This window comes from Grus americana, chromosome 25 (assembly GCF_028858705.1).
Source record: "Grus americana isolate bGruAme1 chromosome 25, bGruAme1.mat, whole genome shotgun sequence".
Lineage (NCBI taxonomy): Eukaryota > Metazoa > Chordata > Aves > Gruiformes > Gruidae > Grus > Grus americana.
In genome coordinates this window covers 5,098,678-5,118,778 of record NC_072876.1, presented here as the reverse complement: position 1 = coordinate 5,118,778, position 20,101 = coordinate 5,098,678, and the positions used below count along the sequence as shown (strand labels likewise).

Genomic DNA, 20,101 nt, shown 5'->3' with positions numbered 1-20,101 from the left:
TGCAGGAGTTTGCAGTAGATGTTTGGGTGGGGAAGGGGGAAATCATTTGCAGATTGCCTGGAATTTTTCATAATACAATGCTGGATCGGGTTTGCAATGCTTTTTCTCATCCCCATAGGGTGGGTTCCTGCTATGGTATTGCCGTTTTAAGGTATCACGGTAAGGGCTTTTTTTATGGAATATAACAAATCTTTGAGTTCTGAGAGATCCATATTTTTCTGTCTGCTGTTCTAAAATAATGGCTTTGCATTTGAAATATGAGAGCCAGTTAATTGCTTTTTAAGCCTTCTCCTGTCATGGGAATCTTAAAAATCTGTGTAGTGTCAGAAGAACATATTTCCACTGGTAGTAACGGGGACTGTGCTGAGGGTCCCTGTAAAGCTGTCTGTGCTAGAAAGTTCCATTATTCAGAATTTTGCTCTTGGTGATTCCATACCATTACTGCCTGGTTTTTCTTACTGTGCTCTTGAGCGTTACACCTTAAGGTTGCCGTGTGTGTGCGCGTGCATACATGCATATATATGCATGCATATATAAATGAATAAAACTAATGCATTAGTGTTATTTCCATCATCATAAGGAAGGCAATAAAGAGTCAGAGGCATATTTTCAATGATCGTGCAAGTCTTCTGCAGAATTCAGTTGGCTGGGTTTCAGGCTATCATGTGCCTTGGGTTAAAAAAAAAAAAGTGAAATGTCCACTTAGCTTCTTATTTTTGCAAAGTTTTCAAGATAACGCTTCTTTAAACAATAATTATTGCTTGTGTATTGCTCGATATATCACTGTTAGGAAGTTATGAGATTTAGTGATTTATCTAATCGGTTAAAACTTGCTTGGTATGCTCATAGCATGCAGGAAAGATGGCCTTCGGGCAGGGCTGATTGAGTTAAATCAATGCGATTTAAAAATGTGATTTAAATCTAAGTAGGAAACCTAGATTAAAACTGACAATTAAAATATTGTTTTGCAATTATGTACTTAGTTATTTTTCCTACTGGGGGGGCTACTCACTGGTTGCAAATAATTAAAACATGTTGTCCTACAAGATGCATGTCCTACGCTGACCCTAGTACTCTGTACGTAGAAGTAGTTCTGGCATTTATGTTAAAAATGCTTATCTGAGCAAATATAAAGCTGGGTAGAAGTTTATTTTCATTTTTTTTTTTTTAAATTTTCTGGTTCTTAAAGTTAGAAATGGAGAAGAGTGTGTTTCTTTTTTACTAGTTTAGTTTCTATTCCTGTTTTCTAGCTGTCTTTTATGGAAATGGGAATTGAAGTCAGTGTAAAATTAGAGGCTTGTATGTTCTTTCATTATTTACCCCATCAACATGTGCCTGATAGATACGAGCTTGTAGTCACAATATATGTGAATTGGACGCAATAATAAGAAACAAGGCTTTAGAATTAGTAAAGCACATCTTCTCACGTCTCAGTTTTTTCATGCATTAGAAAAGAAATCTTTCTCTTCCTTTTCAAAAAAGAAACCAACAAGATGGATAAAATTGAAATGAGCCTCCCCAGGGTGCAGAGACCATTACTGCCAAACGCAGTTCATCTCTTAAGGTGCTTATGCACAGACCTGCCAATTCAGCCTGTAAATGTGGTCCCAAAAGTGAACGGTGGTCATGGCATACAGATATTCTTGCTTTTTGCCTTATAAAATGTTCCTGTCTTAAATGCGTGAGGTTAAGAAGCCCTGAACTGTGTAAATGGATTGCGAGGAGCTGGGAGAAGGGGGTTTCCTTCCTGAATTGGTGGTGAGGGCAGCTATGAGTTTGTCTCAGGATATTCATCTCTCTCACAGTTCAGCTTTCCCTGCACAGGGGACTCCAGGAGTGGCTAATGGAAGGTGCTAATCCACCTCCTGCTCTTCCCTGGAGAGGGAGGTGCAGATGGACCAAACAGCTCTAAAATACACACGACAGCATGGTGACTATCCTCTCCCTCATCACCTCATTTGTTCCAAAGCACGGCTGGGAGCTTCCCTTCTCCACCTGGCTTCAACCCTTCACAAGCTGCTTTGATAACGGGGATCATCGTCCCTCTGCTTTTAGGTATCAAGTTTGGGGGGAGACTTTGAAGTTATGTGATCCTCTTAAAAATTCATGGAACTTGCTTTACATCTGCTAGATACCTTGGTTCTGAGTTGGATAGTGATTTCGCTCCATGGGGAAGCTCTCACGACTGGTCAGACCTCTTGCCTCTTGAATTCCAGAGATGTGCTGGTCTCTACCACAGTGGAAGATGAGATGGTACTAACAACACAAATCCAAAAGTGTGGTGCTGCCTAGTCATTAAACATACCATGGTCCTTACATAAAAAATTTTGGTGTCCTGATCAAATTCTGACTTTAACTGTGGGAATGGTGTAGAAATGGTGTTAACTCTGATTATGGGTTGTTTGGTATCTTTTCTCTTGTGTTGTGAAATGATGCCATGAAGCAGTCGCTGTGGGAGTGAGATGAATCAGGTGTTGGCGTGCTACATAAATTGTAAGGTATCATCTGTTTCTCAGATGAGAAAACTCTGATTTATTTTTTTTAACTGGCATTTAGAAACCTACCGCATTTTTTTGCTATGCTCCATTCTGGCTGCACGTTGGAAACCGTGTTTAGAGGCTTCATTTAAAACCATTAATCCACAAACATACTTAAGCGTTTTAAATTATTGCTAATAGAATGACTGAGCTCTGTTTAAAAATTTAATAGTCTTAAGTTGTTAATCAAAAACTATTTAAAGAATAGTTTGGTTATGGTTAATAGATCATTGTTACGCAAAATTTTTTATTTTCTGTTGCTGAATGAATTTTTCTTGTAAAAGGTTTGTAGGGCTTGACAGGATGTTGATGAGTGAAACTTTTTGTTCTCCCATGGCCGTGAGCTATAGGTATTTGTTATCTTCTTCCAACAGCCAGTTCTTTGCCTCTTCTGGGTTGGAGTTAGCTCTTCCTATGGTTTGTGCATGCAGCTAAAGGCAGGGGAGATCAACAGTAGGATGAAAGGAATTTCTGAAGAAGAAGACTATTTACCTCTTGCACATCGATCTTCTCATGATCAGGAGACATGGAGGGAGCGATGTGTTTCTTCCGAATTACTTGTGGCTGAGGACAAGCTTTCCAGCCTGTAGGTACTGGTGTGGTGTATCCATCCTTGGAGGTTGTGGGAACCGGACTGGATACAGCCTGGAGTTGCTTGGTCTGACCTTATAGCTGACCACCGGAGATTGGGCTGGAGCTCCCTCCCAGCCTGAATTGTCCAGTGATCCCATGGTCTCTAGTATCTGGAGGTTCAATTGCGCACTCGCTGTCTTCTGCAGAAGTGAGTTAACCCACAGAGGTGTCCAGGCAGGGTGGCTTTCCTCCACAACTGCATTGACCTTGAGTCTTTTGTCATTAGATGGTGCAAGCAAAGTCTGCGTTGTGTTTGTTGCATGGCTGTGCTATCTGCACTTGAATGTTTCGCGCTGTTGGAGAGGAGAGGTTGCCAGTATTAGTGGGTTCTTCTTGCAAGACTTGTTGAGTGTGCTTCTTTCTTGGAGGAAGCTCTGAAATGGCTGTGTGTCATGCGGTAGGAATTCTCCCGACAAGATGACATGGGGTCAGCAGGGGAGGGAAGTGCTGCTTTGATACGTTTCTGTACCATGTGCTCACAAAGATTATGAGTTCTGTGAAGCTGGAAAGTGAGATTCTGTGGTCTCCATATGGAGCCTTTGATATCTCAAGCTCATCCCCTTGTCTGGATTGTCTCTCCCAATTCCTTTGTGCAAGTTGCGGTAAAGCAGAGATAATTAATTTATGCTGTGCAGTGTGTTCCATGTGAGATTTGGATGCTGCCTATCTAGGCCCAACCAAGGACTGTCAGACTGTTTTTTGGTTTAATGTATTAAATTGGAGTGTACATATGCTGAGGAAAGAAAAGCCAGTGATTTATCTCTTAATTCTTCTTTTCTTTCTCCTCATGTCCCACGAGAGCCTTATATTTAATTAGTTTGTATAAAGCTTCAGTAAATAGCTTCATGGTTTGGGCTACAGAAATTTAATACTGAAATTTTTTACACAGCAAGGGCTCATAAGCCACTTCTGTCCTTGAGTACTCTGTAGCAAAGGTTAAAATGCATCTCTTGCAGATCTTGCAGCGCAGTCCAAAAAGCGCTAGGAATATGAAAAATAGATGAGGCAGCTCATAGCAGGAGCGAGCACGGCGCAGAAGTGGCTGTGTGGTTATTTAGCTGAGTGTGTCTTGAACTAAGATAAGGTGCCTGATAAGAAGAACTTCAGGCAAGCCTCCCAGCTGCCATTGGATTGAGGCTACTACAGTGTCTAAAACTTTCTTTTTAATTGCCCCAAAATTGCTGATAAATTTCAGGTAAGTCCCTTTTTCTTCTCTGGGTTGAATGGCTGATAGTTTATTTGATCTAATTGCAATCTTTTGCCTTAAATGCTGCATACAAATCTCATTTGTATGCTGCATCTTCTGAGCACCTGGAGTGATGGTTGACAGTTTCTAATACTGGTAAACTCCTAGGAGTGGTTCAGACCTCCTCTGTGTGAAAGATGACTAAAGTAGCCGTGACTGGGTCAGCAGCTGCGATTTTGGGGATAGAAGTGTGATGCTTTTGGTGGTGATTTGAAACAAAATTGGGATTTCTTTCAACTGTTGAAAGTTTTCTTGTTAACACTGTAGATGCAGCACTTGTCTAGAAGGCAGCTGTTTGTAGAACTATCTTTTAATTTTTAGATCAATAAATTGAAATCACCGTAACTTATTTTCTTGCTAAACCTGGTCACCTGGGGATTTTCAGTACTGTTGACATTATGTATGTATGCTGATTTCTCTTCTGTGTGTGTCTTCTGCTCAGGTCAGCAAGTTGGCCCTGCACGCTGTGACTCCGTTTGCAGGTACTAGCACCACGTGTGCACGCTTTCTTGGCCACTTCTTCGACAACACCTATTTAATACGCTGTGTAAATAGACTTTTCAGTTATGCACCCTGGTGTGATGGAGTGGAATAGTTTTGAATTTTGAGATTTTGAGTTCGTATATATTGGATTACCATCTACATTTAAAATGTAAAACTACCTTTTAAGGGGGTTTTACAGTTAATCATTGCTCTGTGCGTGTAAGTGATTCCCTTTGTTTGCAACAATGACTTGCTCCAAACTCCGGCTATGGAATTGCTGTAGGATCATCTGTTTTTCTGCAGTTCTTGATAGTGCTAATCCCTTGAGTTTTGGAGCTGGATTGGGCCAAGAAAGCAGCCTGCTGCCAGAAAGGGGGAAGGGGCTGTTGGGAGCCTGATTTGATGTTACAGCAATCGTTTCTACTTCTTTTTGTCCTATGTACACTTCCTACTAATGGATTATTAACAAGGATAGGAAGAGATGAAAGAATGCAGAGCCTTCCTTCTTTCCTCTCCATCTCCAAAAGCCCACTGTTGCAGATTCATCGCATATTGCAAGGCTAGAGACAAAAGCTGACCAAAAGACCTCTGTCTAAGTGTTGCAGTTTCTTTCAAAAGCAGAAGGAATTGCCAGTGTAACTCCACTTGGGTTTCTATTAAAGGTTTGCTAGCGACAGCCAGTTTTCCCTAGCTCCCAACTAAGGGAGCCCCACTGCATTTTTCCTTAGCTCTAAATGATTTCCTTTAGTGGTAAGGGTACACGTTAGTATCTCTTCTTTTTCTGTTTTTTAAAAGACTTGACTTCTTTTTATGTTTTACTTACTAATTTCTGCCCATTTTGGGAGTTTACTTGGAAGATCCTATTTGCCTGGTCAACTTCTTCAGCTGTCTTTATGAAGAGTGAAAAATCTAAACCTTTGTTGAGATGGAAAGTATGTTTAAACACATGTTCTTTTGAATAGCTTTTGCTATGCCATGCGCAGTTGATATTCATTACTTACAACTTTATTTAGTTCATTTTTGTATGACTTTTGCAGATTTCATGCTTTCTTTTTGAGAACTTCTACAACATCATGGGAGTCCTGCTCTCTGAATATTGGCAACATTTTGTAGGCAATGGAAGCAAATACAGGGTTATGGTTTGATTTGCTGAGGGATAAAAAGTGTGGGAGAAAATGGGAGAAGGGGTCTTGACTTCACTGTAATTCCATCCTCCATTCTTCATTTCTTTCTCCTTTAGTTCTAAAATGGCAATATTACAAAACAGGACCTTCTTTTTGTGGAATCTCTAGATAATGGTCAGTGAAACTTTTGATGTGAGTGTGTGAAGTCAGAAAACACAAGGGGATATAGAGTAACCGTGCCAAGGAAGCTTGGTTGGTATTTTTTCCTTGCTGCAAATGGATTTGAACTGTTTAAAAAATTATTTTTTGCTATCAAAGTCACTGTTTACTGTTGTTAAACTCTAAAGCTTCTGACCCAGTCGTTTTGCTTTCACTTGATATGGTGAGAGTTAATCATTGCTTGGAAAAAAAGGGGCCGGGAATTTAAAAAAAAAAAAAAATCACTTCCTCAGCAATTATGAATGTAAAAGGATCATGTGTTTACTAGAGCTAGAGTTCTTTGGGAGTGCTGCTTGCACTCTGAAGCAGCGTGAGCGTGGTGTTAGGATGGCAATATGCAGCCTGCGGTGAGTCTAGGTAAGAGTCGGTGACAGGTAGCGTCGCGAGGATGCGCACATCAGGAGAAACGAGCCCAGCGTTTGCCATTCTTAAACCAAGCGAGGCAGCAGAAATGGAAGCAAGTATAAATGCAAATGTGAGCCGTGCCTGGGTGTAAATCTCAGCTGATATGCCTGGCACAGCCGTGTGGTTTAATCTGGTGTGCATGCTTTTGTATGCTGCAGCATGCTGCACAGAATAGTGCAGTAAATCTTTGGCATAAACTACTGCAGCAAATTCTCGACATGTTCATAGGATTCCCCCCTCTCCTTTAATGACTGCTTTCCCTCCAACACTTTCTCTCAAGGTGTTGCGAGATGTGGTGCAAAAATTCTTAGGTCTTAAGTGTTTTCAGCATGCCATAGAAAGAACTTGCTTCACATTTTTTTCTGTGAAATCAGCTGAATTAGGCCGAGGAGCTGCCTTATCCTGTGGCACACAAGCAGCTTCTGGCTTTTTGACTCTTGAGAAGGAGCCAAATAAACAGATTAACTCTAAACCAAGAGTGGATTTTAATCTACAGTCATGAAGTGCTGCAGCAGGGTGATTTGGTCAGTCCTACTAATTTTGAATTTTTTTTTTTTTTTTTTTTATTGTGGGACTTTCCAGGAAGAGCCTTTTGGCTTCCCTTAAGTAGGGAAGGGATTTTTGGTTTGTTTTTGTACTGCTGTCATTGGGCAACGGTTTTCATGCAGAGCGTAAGCCATGGAGCTATGCAATTTATAGATGGGGAGTGTTTGCAAATTGAATCTACTTAAAATAACGACAGTTGTTGCCTGGGAATTAGCCCCTGACTCTTTCTTTGGACAGACAGCAGTCCAGTCCCAGTGCCGGGGCGTGCTCTGATGGTCCCATGAGGAAGGGGTTTTGTTCCTGACAGACCTGTAGCTGCCAGAATTGCTAAACTGCTCGCTCTGAACAAGTGGATCAATTGTTTTCTAACCAAAGATCCTGAGCCTCAGTCAATCAAAACAGTTCTGAGTCATTGGCGGTTTTCGTAAGGCAAACTGTGCAGGGTAGTGAATGTGGTTTTCTTGCTGTAGCTTTTATTTGCTACCTGAAAAGGGAGAGGATGGTTAGCAGCACAAACTAGTGCTTATTCTACAAATGGGACTGTTTAGAAAGATACTCTTCTATTTTCTTTGGTTTTTAGCCTCTGCATGGCATGCCCATGGAATGAGGGAAGGCTGAAAAGCTGCGTTTGTTCTGCTGTTGGTCACATCGTCATTGATCCCTACAGTAAAGGAGAGTACAGGGCTTTAAGCTATTGTTATAACACGTGAAGGTTTCCCCCCCCCCCCTTGCATTTGCAGTTTGAGACTTGGTAATGATGGATGGGGTGCTGTTCTGTTTCTCATTTCTCACCTTCCCAATTTCCCATGCATCCTGTTCCACCGCTTCTAGAAATAGTGAGGATGGTGCTGCAGATAATGTGGTGAATGCCGATGTTTTAATCACCAGCCCATTCAATTTTGTTCAGAGCGTGTCTGGATATTGCAATAATAAAATACGATACAGTCTGCTGCTGCTGGAGGCTTAGTGGTGAGGAATCTTAAAGGGGAAACCCAGTTTGTGCTAGACCTTCACAGCAATTGCTCTTTGTTGGTTTAGCGATCTGAATGAAGTGAGGTAGGGATTGTCATTTCCCTGTGTCAACTATTATATTTAGGCATTAATTGATCCTCTCGTTCCCTTCCTCAGCAGGGAGGGAGTGATCCATGCAGGGCAGGAGGAAACCAAATTGATGGACAATTTCAAGGAACCTTCTGGGCTGTGGCATGTTACATATGATTATGCCTTTATTTGGGGAATATTTAAGATGCCTGTTGGATGAGGTTTAAATATAGTGGGATAAATTACTCTTGTGTCTTTGAGGATGGTCCTACTCGTTAGCACGTAATTTGCGAAGTTAGGCATTACGGGAAATTCCACAAAATCCTTTATGCAGGTTAACGCTGGAGCAGTGTTCTACCACTACGGGTGTCTCGTATCCAAAACACATTTTTATGTGATGTTCTTGCTTTTAGGGAAAGGAAAAAAAAGAAGAGGAGTTATTCACATGTTTTATTAGCACTGTTTGTTACTAAAATATGAATGAATTTTACATAGGGACAGGATTATGGGTCCAAGCAACTTCTACTCAGCTACCAGATGTAGTTACTCCACTCGGGCAGTACTGTGGCAGCCACAGACAGATGGTAGCTGTTGTGTGCTCACTGGCATACGGCAGTTCTTCCTCCATCCCAATTCATCTGGGGAGGGCTGTCTGAAGTGTTTTACTTGGAAATCACAACTATGACGAGTTAACTTCTCCTAAGGCTATTGATGGCACTACGAATAACCATCCAGGCAGGTTTGATGAGTGAACAGTAATGAATCTTTCTAGAAAACTGATGCTCTTCCACCTTCTTGAAAACCCACAGCGGCATCATATGCCTTTAAAGCAGAATTTGGACACGCAGCACAAAGGCAAGGCAGAGTGAATGAATGCTGGCACGCCTGCCCTCTGCAAGGGCTGCTTTCCTGACCAGAGCATTTGGCAAATCCACTGGCAGGGTTCTTTATTTTCTTTATTTTCTTTATTCATCAGTAGATGTAAATTCAGTTCTATGGACCATAAAGTAGGTATATTACAGGTGTGTTTTGAAGAGTCTTGTCTGATGAACTTGAAGTGCTTTGAAATCTCAGGACAGAAAACATGTAAATAAGAAGCAGCCATTATTACTGTGGAAAAAAATTGTCTCCATTTTTGTTACTATGTGCGGTGGATATATTAATGAATGATAATGACAAACCACAGCATATGAAGTGTTTTATGGACTGTAGAAGTACAGCGCTCTGAGCAGGCCCATGGAGGTTTTTCCCCTGTGTTTGATAACCAGTTATTAAGAGATTTAATAAATTAATATCTCTGTGAAGTGGCTTTGGAAAGGAGCCTGGTTTTGCTTTGGTCTCTTTAATGAAAGTTACTCTTCCTAACTTTTCTATGTTCTCTCCATCTGTTGAAGAAGGAAGTCTGCTTCATCCCATTTACCCTTTAAAAAAAAAAAAAAAGGGTAAACCACTAGTATTTCTGCGGCAGGGTGGGCTGCTTGTACCCGTCTGTGTCCCAGCTCAATGGGGTGGACTCCAGTTCTGCAGAAAGATGCTGAAATATGAACAAAAGACTTTACCAGTAAACTTAAAAGTGTGCAGCTGGAAAAGGGAGGGGGAAGGGGTTTCTGGGCTGTATGGAGGGAGGAACAACTGTAACACTACAAAGGTCACAGGATACAGTAATGATGTTTGGATGGAAACTTAACTTGCTATGAATGAAATTGTGCTTTGTGTTTTCCCCTGGAGCTGAATGTCTAAAAACTCTGGATACTTCTTGTTCTGTTTCTTTTTTTTTTTTTCCTTTTCTTTTTTTGGCTCTTGTGTGCTTCCATGAGTTGTGCTATAGAAATGAAAAAAAAATGGACAAATGGAGGATGGACAGCACCCGCACACATTAGGAGAGGCTTAAATACACAAATCTCTGGGTTAACTGGAGCTGTGACATTATTAGTTTCTGGTTAATCTAGTACAACTGTTTGCAAGTCAAAGTTTTGTCTCTGCTGACCAAGTGAGTAAGCTTTCTTAGCAGGGAATTTACACAGCCGAAGATGTCAGCACTGCTGAGCAGGGCTGTGGGATGAACTCAGAACTTGGGCTAAGCACCCCTTGGGACTCTTGCACCCCTTGAGTGTTGATTTTATTTCCTGTGTGGTGTGAAGTCTTGTTACTGATTGCTGAATTGCCTTTTCTCCTTCCATGTGCTCTTATCCTGTCCAGATTGTCTGTATTTTCTCTGAGGTTGGTTTGATCTTTTATCAATCCATATGTTGTTGTTACCTTCCATTATATGATTAATTTTTGCCTGTAACAATAAATTACCCAAAAGTGTAAGGGAAATCCTTTTATTTAGCCCAGTTGTCTAATGCCAGATGCATTCATATGCATTGCCTTCATACTTAAGGAATTAATCTTTACTTAGGCTTTAAATCAAATTATTTCCCCTATCCCCATCAGAATGAACTTGACAGAAGACAGCAACAAAGGGCTCCTTGCATCCATTAATTTCCACCTTTTACTCTTTCTCCCCAGAAATCTTGGCTAAAAATGCATACACACACCCCCCACCCCCCCCAACATGTCCTCGGGGGTTCAGCTCGTAGGTTGGTTTCAGAGTTAAGGAACAAATTCTGGCACTGGTGCCTCTGGAAAATCCCTATAGGGAGAGTTGTCTTTTATGTCTTGAAAGCAATGATAGCTGTTGCCAGCAAATGAGAAAGTGTTTTGGTTTGGTTTTGGGTTTTTGTTTTTATTTTGTTCTGAAACTTCACCTTATTTTCTGGTTAACGTACTCCAACAGTTGGTCGTTCTTGCTGTGATTCGTAAATTTACTTGACTGTTACTGATTAATTTCTAGCTCTGTGGTAGGAGTGTGGCAGTGATACAGGAGCAGGCTCCGTCAGTATTTCGGGAAGGAGCTTGCAATCGCCAGACCACCGCGTACGGAGTGGATGAGTACATTGGTTTTCTGCTGCTGGAGGTTTCTCCAGAAAGCTGCATCTGTAGCTTCTGAAGTTCCATAATAAATACTTGCTGTAAGCTGAAAGATCAGCTGTAATTTTCTCCGTACTTTGTTGCCTTTTCCAGCTCACTCTCATCGTTTCAGTGGTTTTATGATTAGGCTTCATGTAAATAGTTCTCATTCATGCCCCACCCTCGACCAAACCCAGAGCAGCACGGCCAGCTGCTATGGTTGGGATGGAAGTGCTGCTGATTTGCTGTTACCTTTAGTTTAAGGATTCTGGATCTTGTGAGAGGTTTGCTGTTGTCCTTGCTTTAAGAAATTATTTATATATTGACTATTTAAACACATTTATCAGTTCTAAAAGATCCTTGCATCTCCTTTCATAGAAGGAGGTTGCTTTGAGAGCTTCCATGGAAAGGTGCATGCAGAGGATGGCAGCTGCATGTAGCTATAGGAAAGAGTAAGTTGATTTTTTTTTTTGATCAGTATTCAGCCAGCCTTGCTTGGGCTGTCTGTTGTGGAAAGGTTACACTGTGCTTACAGAACTACTTTCAATCTTTGACAGCGATAGTAAGATTAAATTCAACTCTCTGCACTAAGGGCTCTCTGATGTACAAGGAAACCAGGATCCTTTTATTTCCCTGCCCCCTCTTTTTTTTTTTTTTTTCTTTCTTTCTCCTAGCCATGTGCCTCTCAAAGCTTATTTTGTTAAGAAAGCAAAGATCCTCCTGAAGCCTCACTACGCGTGCTTTTAGCTTATGACACTCATTAAAATCTGTTGACCATTAACTTTTTAGAGCACAGGTGTTCTGATTTCTCTTACATAGGGCGGTTTTTATCAGATATGTGGAAACCTTTTTTATTTTTTTATCTTTCAATGGATGAAGTATTTATTTACTTGGGCTACTTAAAAACAAACTCACCTCTCCCAAACAAAATGCCTGGCCTGTGCAATGTGCCAAAGAGCTGTTCAGCTGTATCAGAAGTCTCGTACGGTTTGTGCTCTGTTACTACATCACTTTTTAGACTCCTATTTCACTTAACATCTCAAATCTAATTTCAGTCTTTGCAATGACTCAGTTAAAGTGAGGATGTTAACACATAATATTTATAATTGAGAACTCTTATATGATGCATCTCTGATATTTAAAAAAAAAAGCTGCCCAAAAGCCAGAGTTGTCTTTTGCTGAATCCTCTGATTCTGAAACTCCCTGTAGCATATTTTAAGCATTATAGATGTTATTCCTTGTCTACTTTGAAGCTAAATAAAGCAGGTTATTTCTGGGCATAACTGTATGTGTATTTATAACATGCATGTAATAACAATTGACTTTCTTTCCTTTTCAAATAGCTTTACATGTTTAATGATCATTGAAAGAACATCCAGTCTGAATTAGCATTTTTACTGGTTTGATAGTGTCAGAGCTTTATGGGTGCTGTTTTCCCCTCGGGCGAGGAGAGGCATCCTCCTGCATTTGGTGCTGTTAATTCCAATCTATTTTGAGGGGTCTGTGTTCTTTGGGTTGCTGAATTAGGTCTTTCAGCAGATCTTGCACAGTTGAATGGCATTGTGTTCCGAGTAGACCAAAAGTAGGTAAAAAGATTAAAGGGTAGTGAATTACTCGAAATGACCTAAATCAAGGTCTCCAGTGAGATTTATGGGGATTCAGTTACAGATCTGAAACATGTTGAGAGAACATTGAACTTTTTTTTTTTTTTTTTTTTTTTTTTTTGTCTGGCAGTGCAGCCTGCGTGGCTGGAAAGGATGTGCTGCTTCTTTTTAAGAAAAGTTCCTTGGACAGAGGAGATAATTGCATAGTTGTAATGTGGAGTTTTTCCTTTTTTATTTTTTGTTCTTGTTTGGTTTTTTGGAGGTGGTGGAATGACAAATCCCAGCATTGTTTTGGATGAGATGGCTGTCGAGTCAAGAGGCACTCAGGGGTCCGGGTGGGAGTGGGGGAGCGCAGCTCGCTGCTCAAATAAAACTCAGTGGAGTTTAGTGCGAAGAACAGTCAAAAACAATTCCATGAATGAGTCAAAGTTTGTGCAGCCTTGAATTGGATTGTGAGGAACTGTGTCTGTAGGTACCCCCTCTTTGGACTCCTGTCTCCCTCCTCTTTTCTTCCTCCCTGACTTCTGCCACTGGGAAATGGTTTGGGAAACAAGTAGGAAATAAACACTCCCCTGAAATTTCCTAACACAAATAAACAGGTTTGCTATTTTTAAGTGCTAGTTTTTTATGATTCTTCCAAAGTTCTTTTTGCTCCACTGGGATTGAGTTTTGAATGAATGTTTTCTTTAAGATTTATTTTTAGGAGTTAAAAGCTTATGTGAACTTCAGCGCTGGCAAAGATACTAGATTGCCAGTCCTAGTATCGAATTTATATTTTAAAATTTGTAAATCTTTAAGCTGTCAAGAAGAGAGGCCAGTTACGAATATTGAAAGAGATGCTCATTTCGCTGCCTCCTGTACTGCGGGTTTGTTGACACTTTCCTGCATCTGTGAGAAATACTTAGTGTTGAAGCAAACCTTCACTGTTCTCACTGCAGTTGAACTTCAGAGCTTTGTGAAGATTCTCATTTTAAATAGGAGAAAGTTTGTGAATGTTAAATATTTCTCTTGGTGGTAGAGCAAGCAGAAAACGCTTGTCGTGGCAGACTATTTGGGGCCTGATTCCTTGTCCTTTTCTCTACAAAGTGCTCTGGTTCCTTGGAGTGGGCTCACTCAGTCCTAGGGGATATATTTTTTGTGTTTGTGGCGAAGAGGGGTTGTGCCAGAGCAAACAGAGGAGCCCCTGCACTGCAGAGAGACCTTCTCCTTGGTCGTGACACGCGGTGCTGGGAATCGCCTCTTGCTTTCTGACCCATTTATCTTGTCCAGCAAGAGAAGAGTGAGCACAGCTGCATTTTTAGGAAGATTTCTCAATGCTCCCAAATGCTGTTTATCCAGATGAAGGTGTTAATGCTTTCTTTATTCCTTGTCAGTTGGGACTAGAAGAGAAAGGAAAAAGATACAGAGCAATCGGACACGTCTGAGGAAGGGGAAGAGTGTGGCAGGAGCAAAGAAAAATCCACTTTGCCTGGTTGGTAATTAGGGTGGACTTAAAATTTAGCAAGTGCCTGGCTTCTTGGTGACTTCATTTTCTACGTGCCTTAGCTTGGTTTGAGGTTAGAGTGTTCATACTAGCATGTTTTACAAAATGGATGTTGTCTGCGTAGCGGTGACAGTGGGTATGTCTATTATTACTGATGGCAAATTGGTTAATAATGTGGTTAGTCTAAATAAACTAATAGTGCAGACTGTGTTTCCTTCACTACCTAAGTTAATATTTTTATACACCTACTACTAGCTTTCTGGCATGGGGTTTTTTTTTTGGTTTAATTTTAGTTCTTTTGCTCAGCTAGACACAGCTTTTTTGTACATCAGTTCTGTAACCATCCACTCGGGCCTTGGGAGAGTTTTAACAGCAAGTGGTGATTCCTCCCTAGGAAGGCTTAAAAATGCCATTGAATACTACAAGCTCAGGGCTTGAACTCATTTTTATCAAGCCAAGCACTTTGTTTATGGCTTGATTGATGTCATTGTGTTTTGGATAGAGGTTAGAGTCAATTTTCTTCTCTTGGCACAGTTCTTCTAGATGAAGTGAGAAGTCCAGTGAACGTAGCAAGTGGAAAGAGCTGGGTATGAGTGAATTCACTTTTGGGGGCTGGCTTTTTTTCTTTGCTTGCTAAAAGGTTCCTCAATTATATTTTCTTTAATATAGCGTTCATATGTAGCAATCTGCAAATTGGGAATAAGTAAAATCTATTTTAATGAGTGAGAAGTCAGTGTGGATGACTCAACCTTCATCTTTTTTAGGTCCTAATTCAAATTAATTCCCTGTTTGTAGCAATTGAAATGTCACCAAATGTTCACGCTGTCGGAAGAGTTGGGAGTGGCTCCTGTCTCTGACGGATTGCACCGTGCTGCCAAAGGTGGTGGGCTCCGACTCCTGGCAGCTCCGGCGGAGAAGCAGGAGCCTGGATGGAGAGTGGGAGGATGAATCACTTTTTTCTGCTCCTCTGGACCCAGATTGGAGCTGGGAGGAGCTTTTGGCTCCGCACGGTGGCAGATAGAAGAAATTTTGCCGTGGGTTTTTGCAGATGTCTTATGAGCACTGAGGTTGTGATGGGGCTCCTGGGGCTTAAGTAACATGTTTTTTTTAAAGGCTGATGTTTCTGTGTCAATTATGAATCAAAAAAAATCAATGTTTATAGAAATAACCCAAGTACATTGCTTTATTTTGTGAATGGAGTATCACTTCATAAATAATTATGAAGTCGTGCTGAGATGTGTGCAGTATCCCTAGGCAATGGTATTCATTCCCACTATGTGCCTACTGGTTTTGATATATTTTGACTTCCTTACAAATAATGGAGGTGAGCTAGTGTTGTCTTGTTCTTGGAAAGCAGAGGCGCAGCCGTGGCTTCTGATTTCAACTTCTGTGACTGACGTGCCGTATGATTTTGCCTGATTTACTTAGTACCCGTCATCTTCGTCAGCATAGCTGTGATGCTGCATCAGAGAGCACAGCGGGATTTTAGTACTTTTAGAAACCTTATCAGATAATTCAGTAGAGAATTACTGAATTTCTGGCTTATTGCACGTATTCTAGGAGGCAGTAGTTGTAATTGGGATATATCTACCATATGAGGGCAATTCACTGTGCAGTCTCCCTTCCCTAGTTCTCTGCCTTTATTTACCGTGGATATTCCTTAAACCCTTGGGCAGGTTGAAGATGGCACTGGCCTGGATGCAGCAGCCAGCTCCTGTGGGGAAGGTGCTGGCTTACGGACACGCGTGTTGCCCTGTGCAGCTTTCTCTTAGCAAGATTTTTTCCTCCACTCCTGTTTTTAAATACAAGATCCACTCTGCACTGCTTAATTCCGGGTAGAGTTTTTATAATCCAGCGATCTCAAAGGCTGCGTTAGCTCTGACTTCCCACACTGAGCTGACATTCAAAGAGAAACTTGCTTGTTTTACACTTTAAATAGCTCTCCGATGGGGAGGTGGATAGTGAGAGCACACAATACGGCCAGCGCTGGGTTGTGGGGGCTCTGCAGGGCTATTATTAGATGACAATAGCCGGAATGAAAAGCCATAGACGCTGCATCGCGTTTGGGCCATTGTATGCGAGGGATATTTTTAATTTGGAGAGCCAGAGGTCTTTCAGGATCTCCTTCTCTTACAGTCCTCGTTGGAGACCTCTCGATGTTTTTTTTTGCTGGGGACAGCGGAGGTTATGAAGGAAAATGGCTGCTAAGTGGCTGCTTTTAAAGCAGACTTACAAATTCTGCTTGCATGGGATAACGTTTAAGACTGACTAACAGGCTGTAGGCGTTTTCCCCATTGAGTGCTTGGAAGGTGACAGTTTTTGCAAAGATAGTCAACCGTGAGTTCAAACTATGGCTGTCTTGATACCTTTCTGTTAATGTTTCTGTTTTCAAAAGGAGGCTCACGTGTGCAAAAGAAAGGCGATGATCTGTGATTGTATTACTCAAAAGCCGAAAAGTCCCAGGGCTCTGGGGGAAGCTGATGTAGCTGAGTGGAGTTCAGCATGACCTTGCCTGCTGTCAGAAATGAAGAGGATTTCTTGGCGTTTTGCTGACTCAGTCCATCACTCCATTTAGGATTAACAAAGCCTTAATCTTTAAGAACAGGGTTTTTTTGACTGAGCAGGTGTAAGTTCTTCGCAAGACATTAGGCTGTTGGTTTGTAATCTCTCTGGCACAAGTTACTGGAGTTATGCATCTCCACAGATGTGTCCGTGTAAGAGACAGCTTCAGCTTCAAGGGCACACAATTCTGACAACTATATGATTCGGGGAAAGAGAGAATGCTTAAATATTTATATTGCAAAATAAAATCTTACTTGAAACTTGAGATAGACAGCTGCATCATATTTTTCACAATATGTTGTGTGAAATGCCTTTTTCAAGTCCCGTTTCCTCAATGTGCCTTTTCCCCTTTACCTTCCCAAGCTTTAGTGGAAAAACGCAGCGGTTATACGAATTGAGCATCCCTCTCTCTGGCACTGGGAGGAGGTCCTAGAAGACAAATTTGCCAGTTTCACAGTTGATAAAGGCATTTTTCATGAATGATGTTACAGAGTGGAACACTTCCTAGTGCAAGCCCTCTGACATTTTGAGTCTGCTGAAATGATATATCTGGTACGTAAGAAACAATCTCAACTGTCCCACAGCACCAAATATAATTCTATTATTTGAATATAATTTTAATAGCTCTTTACCTGAATTGTTTACAGAGTGAAATCTTGGTCTGTTTCTCCATTGGCATTACATTCTGTTTTCTTCAGTTTTGGTCTGCAGTTTTCTATGGTTAATTAATAATAATTGATCTTTGACCTTCAAAAAGTAAGTTGAGCCCCAAAGAATAATTGGCAAGTGTCCGCTTTAGGAAATCTGAATGTGTCAGACAAGGAACAGTCTTGTCATAAGTCGTTGACGCAGTTTTCAAAAAAAGGGAACTGAAACCTCTTGAGGAAAGAATTTTCTGTTCATTCTATTTTGAGTATATTGTGAAATCAAGGAAAGTACAAACTAATACTAAACGTAAAATTTAGATAGTTGTGTATGCTGCAGCAAGAATCAACTTAGGATGAAGTGTATGGTGATTGGGAGAGGCAGTCTGACACTAACAGCCCTTCAGTTGTGCTGAAATACAGGTTTTGAACTGAATTGCAGGAAGAAATATTGAGCAGAGAAGTGAGGGGTTAAACCGTAACATGGTTTAGAGCAATCTGCAGCGATTTGCTTTGAAGCTCTCCTCTTGGAGGATCATCATCTAAAAGCCTCCCTACAAAGTATAGGAGGGAGAAGTAGTTTCTTACAACTTCATGTTTAAGTGCAGGGCTTTTTCTGAGAAAGCTGCTGCATGCTTCTGCTTCCAGTGGCTGCTGTCGGTCTCTGCTGTAGGGGAAGCAGCTGCTGTCACCAGGCATGTTGACTTCTTCCTTAGCAGGGTCTCGAATTTGAGGAAGATAATTTGCATTGCTGAGTGTTGCTGTTGATGCAAGCTGCAAATGTGGAGCTGTTCATTTGAGTCTAGTCCTTCTGTACATCATCTATGAGGATGCACGGGAGTGCTGCTGAGCGCCACAGTGGCTAAAAATGAAGTTTTTCAGGTGGGGTGAGGTGGAAAGCCGGAATGTATCAGACTGTCTTCAGATTGATTGGCTTGACTTCCTTCCCATGCACTGGTTTCTTAGCTATACTTTAGGAGATTAAAAGCTGGACATCCTGTTCTTGAGGAGGTTTTGCACTTCTGGCTTGCAGTGTAAGTTACTTGTAAGTAGGAATGCTGCGACGATTGATGCCTGCCTTATGCTTATCTCATTAGTGTGATGGTATTCCCAGTCCAACACAGAGTGAACTTCCAGCCACGCTATGGGACAGCCAAACGTAACGTCAGCAGTTGTGCTAAGACAGGGCTGTTAAATTCAGGGGATTTTCTTACAGTTCTTTTTAGTCTGCCCTGTCTGCAGAGCCAGGAGGAAGCACAAGGGAGAATGCAAGGTTAGGGATGGGCGTCTTTGCTGTCGTACTCCGTAAATACGGGATGGAGCAAGGGGCAGGTGTTTGTCCTGCAGTGAAAGGGGCTGTTGCCATGTTGGCGCACACGGTGCGTCACACTTGTGTTCTTGCTTCCTTTGCAATGATACTGCGGTATCACTACTTGCCCTTCACTGCATTTCTTACTGTCTTTTTTTCCTTTTGAAATGATGCTGGACATTTAATAGAAAAAATACACTTTGATTAATCCTTTCTGTTTTTTGGTTTTCTTCTACATGGCATCCTTCTGCCTTCCCCTAAGCTCAACCCCGACTTCCCCCTAAAAATGACTTGCCAACAAACTGCTAGAAGTTAGCGAACAAAAAAGCCTGGGGTTCTTAAAAACAATGAAAAACTTAAGAACAAGGCAGAGTGTCTACTTTGCTTTTCACAAGCTTTATTTTTTGGAATTGCAGGAGTGTGTGTAATTCAGGCCTTTAAAGTTTGCTGACTGACTACTCGCTCTTGCTGAAGAGCATCTGTACTTGCTATGTAATCCATTTTCTTCAGGCAAATAAGCTGATTGCGACCAGTTTTTTTTAAACAGAATTTTAGTCCTTTTTAATTACAGCATCCTCTGCAGATGTTGGAGTGTCATAAAAATGAAATGTGGAAACAAATGCAAAGTTGTCATGACTTGCTCCAAATTTGAGACAGTAATTAAGCTGTCAGGGGGAGTAGTGGAAAGTTTTTGGCTGACTTTATCTGTATGTCCTTTGGCAAATGACGTGTGGACTCATTAATAGGAAAGGCAAATGTAAAATGAACTATGTTCAGTGGTCTGTCTGTATCGGTGCATCTGCTTTGGCGGATAAAGGATTAAAAACTACCCTGGATAATAAAGTCTTAAGATTTGGGGGGTTATTTAGTAGCTGGGGCCATTGCTGATTGCTGCCAGGGGAAACCAGGGTAGAAAAGAGCAAGAATACCTGGAGTCTGAGGATTTAGTCTTTTCTGCTTGGCAAAGAAACAATGGCACGGCATTCCTGGTGTAACATAGGAAAGCAGCTGATGGAGATGGGCTCACGGGTCCAGAATTGCTTCTACGTGGCAATGACTTACGGGGTGGGGACCAGTTCTTTATGGCATCAGCGACCTGTTCCTGTAATGGCCCTTACGCTGTAGGACCCCGGGCTCCATTTAACCCCCAGTGCATTACCTGCTCTTGGGTTTTATGTCTGAAAATGTTGAAATGTGAAAAGATAAGTCATAAGTTGATCCCAAAAGGATTCATGTTTCCTACCCTCTGTCTACTTTCAAAGATTTTCTGGACGTCTCTAACACGTTCGACAGATCATTTTGTGTAATCCTGT

The 20,101-nt window shown here is 41.3% G+C and overlaps 1 protein-coding gene across 10 annotated transcripts in view; it reads left to right on the top strand.

Annotated features, from left to right (window-relative positions):
• Positions 1-20,101, top strand: part of SRGAP2 (SLIT-ROBO Rho GTPase activating protein 2) — a 119,160-nt gene that overhangs the window by 9,342 nt on the left and 89,717 nt on the right. The gene's annotated exons all lie outside the window — the stretch shown is intronic.